This window comes from Pelophylax lessonae, assembly GCF_965119305.1.
Source record: "Pelophylax lessonae genome assembly, chromosome: 3".
NCBI lineage: Eukaryota > Metazoa > Chordata > Amphibia > Anura > Ranidae > Pelophylax > Pelophylax lessonae.
In genome coordinates, this window is record NC_138770.1 from 45707065 (window position 1) to 45719180 (window position 12116).

A 12116-nucleotide genomic window follows, 5' to 3' on the forward strand; every position below is an offset into this window, starting at 1 on the left:
AAGCAAGAATAGTCAGTTTCAAGGCAGAGCTCAGGGCAGGCAGCAGGTGAGAATAATATTTTTCCAGGGTGAGGTTGAGGCAGGCGACAGGCAAAAATAATCAATTTCCAGGATGAGGTTGAGGCAGGCGACAGGCAAGAATAGTCAGTTTCAAGGCAGAGGTCAAGGCACAGCAGCAGGCAAGAATAGTCAGTTTCCAGGGTGGGGTTGAGGCAGGCGACAGGCAAGAATAGTCAATTTTGAGAATGCGTTTGAGGCGGGCGACAGACAAGAATAGTAAGTTTCAAGGCAAAGGCAGGCAGCAGGCAAGAATAGTTGGTTTCAAGGCAGAGGTCAAGGCAGGCAGCAGGCAAAAATAATCAGTTTCCAGGGTGTGGTTGAGGCAGGCGACAGGCAAGAATAGTCAGTTTCAAGGCAGAGGTCAAGGCACAGCAGCAGGCAAGAATAGTCAGTTTCCAGGGTGGGGTTGAGGCAGGCGACAGGCAAGAATAGTCAATTTTGAGAATGCGTTTGAGGCGGGCGACAGACAAGAATAGTCAGTTTCAAGGCAAAGGCAGGCAGCAGGCAAGAATAGTTGGTTTCAAGGCAGAGGTCAAGGCAGGCAGCAGGCAAAAATAATCAGTTTCCAGGGTGTGGTTGAGGCAGGCGACAGGCAAGAATAGTCAGTTTCAAGGCAGAGGTCAAGGCAGGCAGCAGGCAAGAATAATCAGTTTCCAGGGTGGGGTTGAGGCAGGCGACAGGCAAGAATAGTCAATTTTGAGAATGCGTTTGAGGCGGGTGACAGACAAGAATAGTCAGTTTCAAGGCAAAGGCAGGCAGCAGGCCAGAATAGTTGGTTTCAAGGCAGAGGTCAAGGCAGGCAGCAGGCAAAAATAATCAGTTTCCAGGGTGTGGTTGAGGCAGGTGACAGGCAAGATTAGTCAATTTTCAAAGTGTGGTTAAGGCAATCGGCAGGCAAGAATAGTCCGTTTCAAGACAGAGGTCAAGGCAGGCAGCAGGCAAGAATAATCAGTTTCCAGGGTACGGTAGAGGCAGGCGACAGGCAAGAATAATCAGTTTCCAGGGTGGCGTTGAGGCAGGCGAAGGGCAAGAATAGTCAATTTCCAGGGCGAGGTTGAGGCATGTGACAGGAAAAACTAGTCAGTTTCAAGGCAGAGGTCAAGGCAGGCGACAGGCAAGAATAGTCAGTTTCAAGGGTGAGGTTGAGGCAGGCGACAGGCAAGAGTAGTCAATTTTGAGAATGCGGTCGAGGCAGGCGGCAGGCAAGAATAGTAATTTTCCAGGGTAGGGTCGAGGAAGGCGGCAGACAATAGTAATTTTCAAGGCAGAGGTCAAGGGGGCGGGTGGGGGAAGCTGTCCCTGCCAGGAGAAGACAGTGATTATCGCTAGCGGCTATAGCAGCCACTTGTGATTATCAGAAGCAAATCCAGCAGGCTGGTTGTACCCAAGTTGATCAAACAACTTGGTACATGAAAAAAGGTGTCTGAAGATAAAACGACATACACCCGCCCGGCGCTGGTGGTCTTAAAATGTATAAATAATAAAAGTTATTTGGGATTAAAACTGTGTATAACACCTACGTGTACACTAGCAGCCACTGTAAAAAGGATAATCTGTAAACAAATGTAAAAAATGCAAAGTGCAATATTCGTAGTCGCAATAGGAGCATAAATCACATTAATCAGCGCTTAAATCAAACTATAAGATAGCATTACATTAGTCCATATATTGACGTACTGTCCATATATTATGAACCACTATTCAAAATGTCCAATGTGTAAACGGTGATAGTATGGAAACGCAGTGCCTCAGGCTAAAAGGTCACCAGTGTTCCTCAACAGATGCTCAATAGCCTTCACCACACCTTCTGTGCCTGTGTCTATCCAGAGGTTGTCTTTGGGAAATAGACGTATGAATGCTGCCAGCATTGCTGCAGAGGTTGAAGGGGTGGGGGTGGGGTCAGCCTGTCAGTGCTCAGACCATACGCCGCACACTGCATCAAATTGGTCTGCATGGCTGTCGTTCCAGAAGGAAGCCTCTTCTAAAGATGATACACAACAGAGGCGTAACTAGAACCTTCAGGGCCCCCCGGTGCAAGAAACCATGGAGGGCCCCCCGGTCCCCTGGCCAGGGCCCTTCCCTTCAAGCCTGGGGCTCTTCCCACTGATCCTGGGGCCCTTTACTCTCGTTGCGTGGCCCTTTATTACAGTCCTACAGTGGGACCCTTTCACAAGTTCTGCAGTGGGCCCCCTCCCTGCCATCTTGGGGCCTCCTCACGGTGGTGGAATGCCAGGGCCCGATTGCAAGTGTGACCTTTGTGATCCCGGAAGTTCACCCACTGGTGTCAGCAGTTTTTATCAAGGTGTACAGGGGAGCCGCACAGGCCCCCTGGAGCATGGGGCCTGGTTGCAATTGCAACCCCTGCAACCCCTGTAGTTACGCCCCTGATGCACAAGAAAGCCTGCAAACAGTTTTGCTGAAGACAAGCAGACTAAGGACATGGATTACTGGAACCATGTCCTGCGGTCTGATGAGACCAAGCTAAACCTATTTGGTTCTGATGGTGTCAAGCGTGTATGGCGGCAACCAGGTGAGGAGAGATAAGACAAGTGTGTCTTGCCTACAGTCAGCATGGTGGTGGGAGTGTCATGGTCTGGGGCCGCATGAGTGCTGCCGGCACTGGGGAGCTACAGTTCATTGAGGGAAACATGAACCAACATGTACAGTGACATACTGAAGCAGAGAATGATCCCCTCCCTTCGGAGAATGGGCCGCAGGGCAATATTCCAACATGATAACGACCCCAAACACACCTCCAAGACGACCACTGCCTTGCTAAAGAAGCTGAGGGTAAAGGTGATGGACTGGCCAAGCATGTCCCCAGACCTAAACCCTATTGAACATCCGAGGGGCATCCTCAAATGGAAGGTGGAGGAGTGCAAGGTCTCTAACATCCACCAGCTCTGTGATGTCATCATGGAGGAGTGGAAGAGGACACCAGTGGCAACCTGTGAAGCTCTGGTGAACTCCATGCCCAAGAGGGTTAAGGCAGTGCTGGAAAATAATGGTGGCCACATAAAATATTGACACGTTGGGCCCAATTTGGACATTTTCACTTAGGGGTGTACTCACTTTTGTTGCCAGCGGTTTAGACATTAATGGCTGTGTGTTGAGTTATTTTGAGGGGACAGCAAATTTACACTGTTATACAAGCTGTACACTCACTACTTTACATTGTAGCAAAGTGTCATTTCTTCAGTGTTGTCACATGAAAAGATAGAATAAAATATTTACAAAAATGTGAAGGGTGTACTCACTTTTGTGAGATACTGTATTTTTATATCTATGTAGCACACTTTAATAGTTTTCTGTATAGAACAAGCTTAGAAGGACAGACAGACAGACAGACAGAGAGAGGGGACTCTGGAGGGGTTTATCAGTGGTGGGGAGTCTGATTCTTCGATAACACAAGCGTTATGTGTGCTTGGCTGGGACGCACTCCACGTGTGATGTCTCAGGTGTTCCACCAAGCAGCCCATAATTGTAAATTAAAGCCACTTACTGAGAGCCAGTTGTGCCGTCATCAGAGATCTGATTTGTTTCCGTCTGTCACCCACAGGTAATTTTCTGTCTGTTCTGTTCCCTGCCAGCCGCCACACACAACCTGCCAGCTGGGCCGGCTGACTGGAGAACTGGAGACCAGCGCTTAGAAGTATCGGCACATGTTCCGGGCGAGCACCACGTGCGGAAGGGTAACAAAACAACAACCGCGTAAACCTGCTCGCCGTCCTTTATTAGTATGCGGCGAGTCTCTTTCTTGGCACTTTAAGGGCTTTAGTATCATTGCCACAGAAAATGTATTATTTTGGTGAATTAGAATTCGCAGAATCCTGATCATTCCTTTCATAATGAGAATTTGCATAAATCAGCTGAATACATTTAAGGTGCTAAATAAAAGGTGTTTGTTTTCCTCCCAGAAACAGCCACAGTCTGAGCAGAAAAGCCTTTCCCCTGCCAGCGTGCCACGGAGAAGGATTATGCAGTGGTGTATTTTGGTTTTGTGCTGCCCAAGGCAAGACTAAAATTGGGCGCCCCCCCCTCCTCCCTCTCCTATGTTAATTTGCCGCACTCCTTCCTTTTTAATGGATGTGACTCCCTCCAAAATTTAAGGACTACAAGTCCCAGCATGAACCCCTGAGATCTCACAAGAGGGGGGGGGGGGTGGGTGAGAGAGACGGGGGGGGGGGGGGGATGGGAGAGAGATAGAGAGAGGGGGGATGGGAGAGAGAGAGAGGGGGGAATGGGAGAGAGGGGGGATGAGAGAGAGGGGGGTGAGAGACAGAGAGGGGGTGAAAGAGAGAGGGGGATAGGAGAGAGCGAGAGAGGGGGGGATGAGAGAGAGGGGGGATGAGAGAGGGGGTGAGAGAGAGAGAGAGGGGGCTGAGAGGGAAAGAGAAAGAGAGGGATGAGAGAGAGAGAGAGGGGGGCTGAGAGAGAAAGAGAGAGAGAGAGAGAGAGGGGGGATGAGAGAGAGAGGGGGGTGAGAGAGGGGGGATGAGAGGGAGAGAGGGGGGGGGTGAGAGAGAGAGAGAGGGGGGGTTGAGAGAGAGAGGGGGAAATAGGAGAGGGAGAGGGGGGATGCGAGAGAGAGACTGGGTGAGAGAGAGAGAGGGGGGGTGAGAGAGGGGGGATGAGAGAGAGAGAGAGGGGGGGGTGAGAGAGAGAGAGAGAGGGGGGTTGAGAGAGAGAGGGGGAAATAGGAGAGGGAGAAGGGGGATGCGAGAGAGAGAGAGGGTGAGAGAGAAAGAGGGGGGATGAGAGAGAAAGGGGGAATAAATGGATGAGAGAGAGAGGGGTGAGAGAGAGGGAAGAGGGGGGGGTGAGAAAGAGAGGAGGGTGCAAGAAGCGGCTCTAGCAACTAGTGGCCAATAGAGTCTTAGGTGGAGGCGGGGCTTTTTTGCTGCCCCCCTGCAAAGTCCTGCCCTAGACCTGGGTCTTGTCGGCCTAGACCAAAATACAGCACTGGGATTATGACTCTGTGTGGAAGCAGTGGTCTCTCTGTGGAGGTCTTATGTGACCCTGCAGAGAACAGCCGTGTGCAGAGATAGGAATATTATCTGATCAGATAAGAATACAATCTGCAGATTATAATATTTTCTCTGCTTGATACTTTAGTAGAATTTTTTTTTAACCAGTTGTGCACTTTGGTTGTGGAACCTTTATTGAAGTACACAGGGTGTATGTAGTACATCCTGCCCTTCAGTACCACTGCTGCCAATCAGATTGTCAGACGGGTGCTGTTCAAATGCAGCAGATGTAGAAGCTGCACAAAAGAAGTCTATCCCTGACACTGTGCTTATAAAAGGTGATAGAGAGATACAAAGTAACATTGTTTATAAACATTGATCAGACAGGAGATAGAGAGATACAAAGTAACATTGTTTATAAACATTGATCAGACAGGAGATAGAGAGATACAAAGTAACATTGTTTATAAACATTGATCAGACAGGAGATAGAGAGATACAAAGTAACATTTTTATAAACATCGATCAGACGGGAGATAGAGAGATACAAAGTAACATTGTTTATAAACATTGATCAGACATGAGATGGAGAGATACAAAGTAACATTGTTTATAAACATTGATCAGATGGGAGATAGAGAGATACAAAGTAACATTGTGTATAAACATTGATCAGATGGGAGATAGAGAGATACAAAGTAACATTGTTTATAAACATTGATCAGACGGGAGATAGAGAGATACAAAGTAACATTGTTTATAAACATTGATCAGATGGGTGATAGAGAGATAAAAAGTAACATTGTTTATAAACATTGATCAGACTGGAGATAGAGAGACACAAAGTAACATTGTTTTAATTTTGTTACTTTTTTGTATAATCAAATTTTTTATTTTTACAAATAAAATATTACAAACGTGTCAGGGCGTAAAACATTGGTATAAAAAGAGAAGTTCTATACAAAGCAAACTCCTCTTACTGCAATTTACTTGGCAAAGACAAAAGGATTGACAAGTTGTCAGAATCGGTATAAATAGGTTGGACCACCTCAATGAGGCATCATCACTATTTCACATGAAAGAAATCTAGAAGACAATAAAACCTGCTAAGAGAGAAAATAAGGAGAGGAGCAAAGAGGAGAAGAAAAGATACCAAAAGAAATGTAAATGGAATGGAGATAAGATAATGGAATGCCAGGCGCAGTGCACATCAGTCAGACAATTGTTGGGGTTCGCAGGGAGCTGGTATGCATACCACTATCTCAGGATTATAAAAATTTCCTCTGACAATGAGAATGTCAAGGGAAACTTTATGGAAAAAGTCACATCCAATCACCCCTCGCTTTTATAGAAACAGCCAATGAGACGCCTCACACCGGAAACACTCAAGTACAGAAAGGTCCTCCCAGGTCACGCCCTTTTGATGCATTTCACCATGCCCACAGGACTTAGTCATAGATACTGTGGGCAGGGCAAAATGTGTCAGAGGGCACGGCCTGGAGGAGCTAGGCTGAAGCTTATGCCTAAACCCTGTGGGCGAGGAAGGGGTGGGGTGAAATGGGTCAAAGGGGTTATGGCCTGGGAGGAGCCAGGCTGAAGCATATGACTAAGCCCCGTGGGAAGGGTGAAAAACATTAGTAGAATGGGGCTTGGGAGGGGCCAGAATGAAGTCTATGTCCAAACCCTGTGGGTAGGTTGAAATGCATGAAAGGGGGCTTAGACTGGAAGGAGCCTGGCTGAAGGCTGTGACTAAGCCCTGTGAGCAGGGTGAAATGCATCAAAGGGGGCATAGACTGGAAGGGGCTCGGCTGAAGGCTGTGCCTAAACCCTGTGGGTGGGGTGAAATGGATCAAAGGGGGGTATGGCCTGGGAGGAGCCAGGGTAAAGCCTATGACTAATTCCCATGGGAAGGGTGAAACACGTTAGGGGAACCTGGCTTGGGAGGGGCCAGAATGAAGGCTGTGACTAAGCCTTGTGGGCAGGTTGAAACACATCAGTGGATTATGGCATGGGATGGGCCAGGCTGCAGCCTATGCCTAAACCCTGTGGGCGGGGTGAAATGGGTCAAAGGGGATATGACCTGGGAGGAGCCAGACTATAGGCAATGACTAAGCCCTGTGGGCAGGGTGAAACACATCAGTGGATTGTGGCATTGGAGGGGCCAGGCTAAAGCCTATGCCTAAACCCTGTGGGAGGGGTGAAATGCATAAAAGGGACATGTCCTGGGAGAAGATCGACGAAATGCTGTGACTAGGCCCCATGGGCAGGGTGAAACACATCAGTGGATCGTGGCCTGGGAGGTGCCAAAATGAAGCCTATGTCTAAACCCTGTGGGCAGGGTGAAATACATCAAAGTGTACGTGGCCTGAGTGGAGCCCAGCTAAAGGTTATGACAAAGCCCTGTGGGCAGCGAGAAACACATCAGTGGATCGTGACTTGGGATGAGCCAAGCTGAAGCCTATGACTAAGCCCTGTGGGTGGTGTGAAACACGTCAGTGGGACCTGGTCAGGGAGGAGCCAAGCTCAAGCCGCATCTCACCTTTCTGTCCTTGAACTGTGTTTCCAGGGTCTCATCCGGCACCAGTGGTGCATTGAGCTGCGCTCTAAGCTTTCTAGTACAGGGGGAGGTCTAAGATCGGTAAAAACAGGCTACACCTCCATAGACAGCTCTCCAGCTCATGAGGGATGCAGGCTGCTTTCCCGCATTCTGGGAGCCCCCAACAACCACACTGATGCCGGCATGACTATCCATAACTCAAGACCTACGCTACAAGAGGAGGCGGGACAGGTAAGGAAGGGACGGGGCTATGTACAACTTACCTGAACATACTTACTACCCCTTCCAGGTGCACCGGCATGGCCTCTCAGCTGTTCAGCACATTAAAAATCCATCCCTGAACTCCAGTCCAGTGACTTTACCTAGGCGGAGATGATGTATAATATAGTATATAGAATAGTTTTCGAATCAAATTCAAATTGTTTTCAAATTCAGATTGTTTTCCGATTCGAGTCGTTTTCGAATATAATTTGAATTTCTGAAGAGAATAAAATAGAATAGAAAATAAAGGAACAGAATAGAAAAGAATCTAACAGAATAGAAAGGAATATAATAGAAAATAAAATAATATAGTAGAGTAAAACAGAACCAAATACAAAATACAAAAATAGAAAAAAAATTTAATGATAAATAAAGGAATAGAATAGAAAATAAAAGAATAGAATAGAAAAGAATACAGTAAAACAGAACAAAATAGAGTAGAAAATAAAAGAACAGAATAAAATAGAATAGAAAATAAAGGAATAGAATAGAATAGAATAGAAAAAAATAGAAATAATCTAACCATCTTCTAAAATTTTAAATAGAAAAAATTTGAATCTGAATACAATAGAAAATAATAAAAAAGAAAATAAAAATAGAATAGAAAAGAATAGAATAAAATAGAAGGAATATAACCTTCTTCAGAAATGAAAATTTCGAATAGAATAAATTTGAATATAATAGAAAAGAATAGAATATAATAAACAACAGAAAAAAATAGAATAGAAAGAATATAACAATAAAAATATGTTCCAAAATTTGAATTTTGAATAGAATAAATGTGAATTCGAATAGTTTTCATTTGCTTTCGAATCAAATTCAAATTTCCAAAGAGAATGAAATCGAATACAAAATTAAGGAAAAGAATAGAAAAGAATATAATGAAATAGAAAAGAATAGAAAATAAAATAATAGATTAGAATATAATAGAGTAAAACAGAACAGAATAGAAAATAAAGAATAGAAAAAAATAGAATAACATATAAAGGGATAGAATAGAAAATAAAAGAATAGGATAGAATTGAGTAAAACAGAACAAAGTAGAGTAGAAAATAAAAGAACAGAATAAAATAGAATAGAAAATAAAGGAATATAATATAATATAATACATAATATAATATATAATATAACATAATATAAAAAAAAGAATTTAACCATCTGCTAAAATTAGAATTTCAAATAGATTAATTTTGAAATTGAATACAATAGAAAAATAATAGAATAGAAAAAAAAAGAATAGAATAGAAAGAAAAGAGTAGAATAAAATAGATGGAATATAAAATGTTTCAGAAATTTGAATTTCGAATAGAATAAATTTGAATAAAATAGAAAAGAATAGAAAATAATAGAAAATAATAGCAGAGAAAATAAAAGAATAGAATGTAATAGAAAAGAATAGCACAGAAAATAAAAGAATAGAATATAAAATAAAAGAATAAATATAATGGACTAGAAAGAATATAATAATATAAATGGTTTTACTGAAATTCAAATTTTGAATAGAATAAATTTGAATATAATAGAAAAGAATAGAAACAAATAGCACAGAAAATAAAAGAATATAATATATAAGAATAGTACAGAAAATAAAAGAAAATAATATAATATAAAAGAATATCACAGAAAATAAAAGAATAGAATATAATATAAAAGAATAGCACAGAAAATTAAAGACTAGAACAGAAAAAAACAATAGAATAGAGTGGAATAGAAAGAATATAACCGTGTTCCAAAATTCGAATGGATTTCGATAGGAATGCAATTTTGAATTAATTCAAACGTGCCGAATTCGGAAAATTCTAATCAATTTGAATAAAAGAAACGAATTTCGAACACAAATTAAACAAATTGAACAAATTTAGGTAAACAAATTGATTTAAATACGGAATGGAAACCAAACAAATGTTTTTGTTCTGTGCGTATCTAGCGCTGATTTGTAAACACATCCAGGAACAGCGCCACCACCAGGATATACATGATTGTGTCCTCTCTGAGCCGGCATTTTCAGCTCAGATGTAGATGGCGACCCTGGGTGATGCCTGAGCATAGGTGGCGCCGTCCTTCTGGATAGAAAAGCAGATGAAGACACTGCCAGGGGGGAGTATTGGGATCCGTGGAAGGTAATAAATACCTGACACATGACTTTGCTGACCGGCCTGCCTAACCAATCCTAACATGAATTGTGCAATCAGATTGTATCATGTGTGGCCGGTTTTGGTCTGGCACTTGCAATTCATGAATTTTATGTTTTTACGGAGACCTGGAAAAATCTGGATCGCTTTATTTATTGTTCTACTGCCTCCCCTGAGCTGCCAGTCCAATGGCTCATCATCATGAGGATGCAGGGGATGCCGATTATTTGATCTCAAGCTCTGTCTGGCAGGAACAATGGTTAAGCTACAGGAGCAGGGGGTGGAGCTATATAAAGGATAATAGGAGTATATGGCCGTGGTGGGGGGGCGGCCGGCTGGCGACAGCTTCTATCAGAGGCTTTTCGCACAGGTTTTCTATTGTTTCCTGGAAAACACAGCACAGTGAAAGTTCTGCAGAGTATTGCACCCAGCGGCGGCGGCGCGCTCTGTGTCTGCCTCTATCTATAGCTGGCGGTGATGTAAGCGCGGTAAGGTCGCAGGAAGGTGTCTGTCACTCACCGGCGCCCCCAGCCACCTCTATACGACCTTTAATTTGGGGAATGAATGAAAGTGCCGGGTCATGTGACCACCCATCCCAGCAGACCTTCATTACTACAAACCACCAACTGCCAGACCCAACCACATCACACGGGGCGCTAATGTCCGGAGACAGGCACACATCCATCTCCCACCACCAATTATCCCATTACAGCGGGCACCGCTCCTATCAATGCCAATTACTGCCAATTCCACGCCGTGACCGCTACCGCGCTCTGTCAATGTCACCGCCGCTACAGCGTGAAATCCTCCACAATCTACCGATATTATTATTATACATTTTTATAGCTCTGACATATACCGCAGTGCTGTACAGAGAACACTGAGTAAGTCACATCAGTCTCTGTACCAGAGGAGCTTACACTCTAATGTCCCCCCCCCCACAGTCACACACTATTATTATACATTTATATAGCTCTGACATATACCGCAGTGCTGTACAGAGAACACTGAGTAAGTCACATCAGTCTCTGTACCAGAGGAGCTTACACTCTAATGTCCCCCCACAGTCACACACTATTATTATACATTTATATAGCTCTGACATATACCACAGTGCTGTACAGAGAACACTGAGCCAGTTACATCAGTCTCTGTACCAGAGGAGCTTACACTCTAATGTTCCCCACAGTCACACACTATTATTATACATTTATATAGCTCTGACATATACCACAGTGCTGTACAGAGAACACTGAGCCAGTTACATCAGTCTCTGTACCAGAGGAGCTTACACTCTAATGTCCCCCCACAGTCACACATTAATATTATACATTTATATAGCTCTGACATATACCGCAGTGCTGTACAGAGAACACTGAGCCAGTCACATCAGTCTCTGTACCAGAGGAGCTTACACTCTAATGTCCCCCCACAGTCACATCAGTCTCTGCACCAGAGGAGCTTACACTCTAATGTCCCCCCACAGTCACACATTAATATTATACATTTATATAGCTCTGACATATACCGCAGTGCTGTACAGAGAACACTGAGCCAGTTACATCAGTCTCTGTACAAGAGGAGCTTACACTCTAATGTCCCCCCACAGTCACACACTATTATTATACATTTATATAGCTCTGACACATACCGCAGTGCTGTACAGAGATCACTGAGCCAATCACATCAGTCTCTGTACCAGAGGAGCTTACACTCTAATGTCCCCCCACAGTCACATCAGTCTCTGCACCAGAGGAGCTTACACTCTAATGTCCCCCCACAGTCACATCAGTCTCTGCACCAGAGGAGCTTACACTCTAATGTCCCCCCACAGTCACACACTATTATTATTATACATTTATATAGCTCTGACATATACCGCAGTGCTGTACAGAGAACACTGAGCCAGTCACATCAGTCTCTGTACCAGAGGAGCTTACACTCTAATGTCCCCCCACAGTCACACACTATTATTATTATACATTTATATAGCTCTGACATATACCGCAGTGCTGTACAGAGAACACTGAGCCAGTCACATCAGTCTCTGTACCAGAGGAGCTTACACTCTAATGTCCCCCCACAGTCACATCAGTCTCTGCACCAGAGGAGCTTACACTCTAATGTCCCCCCACAGTC

At 44.1% G+C, this 12116-nt stretch overlaps 1 protein-coding gene across 1 annotated transcript in view; it reads left to right on the forward strand.

The window, feature by feature from the left end:
* Window positions 1-3780: 3780 nt before the first annotated feature.
* The window catches only part of UCN (urocortin), a 45823-nt gene continuing 37487 nt past the window's right edge, over window positions 3781-12116 (forward strand). Inside the window, exon 1 of the mRNA XM_082251402.1 lies at window positions 3781-3797. The gene's annotated coding sequence lies outside the window, so the exon portion shown is untranslated. The remainder of the gene's footprint in view (window positions 3798-12116) is intronic.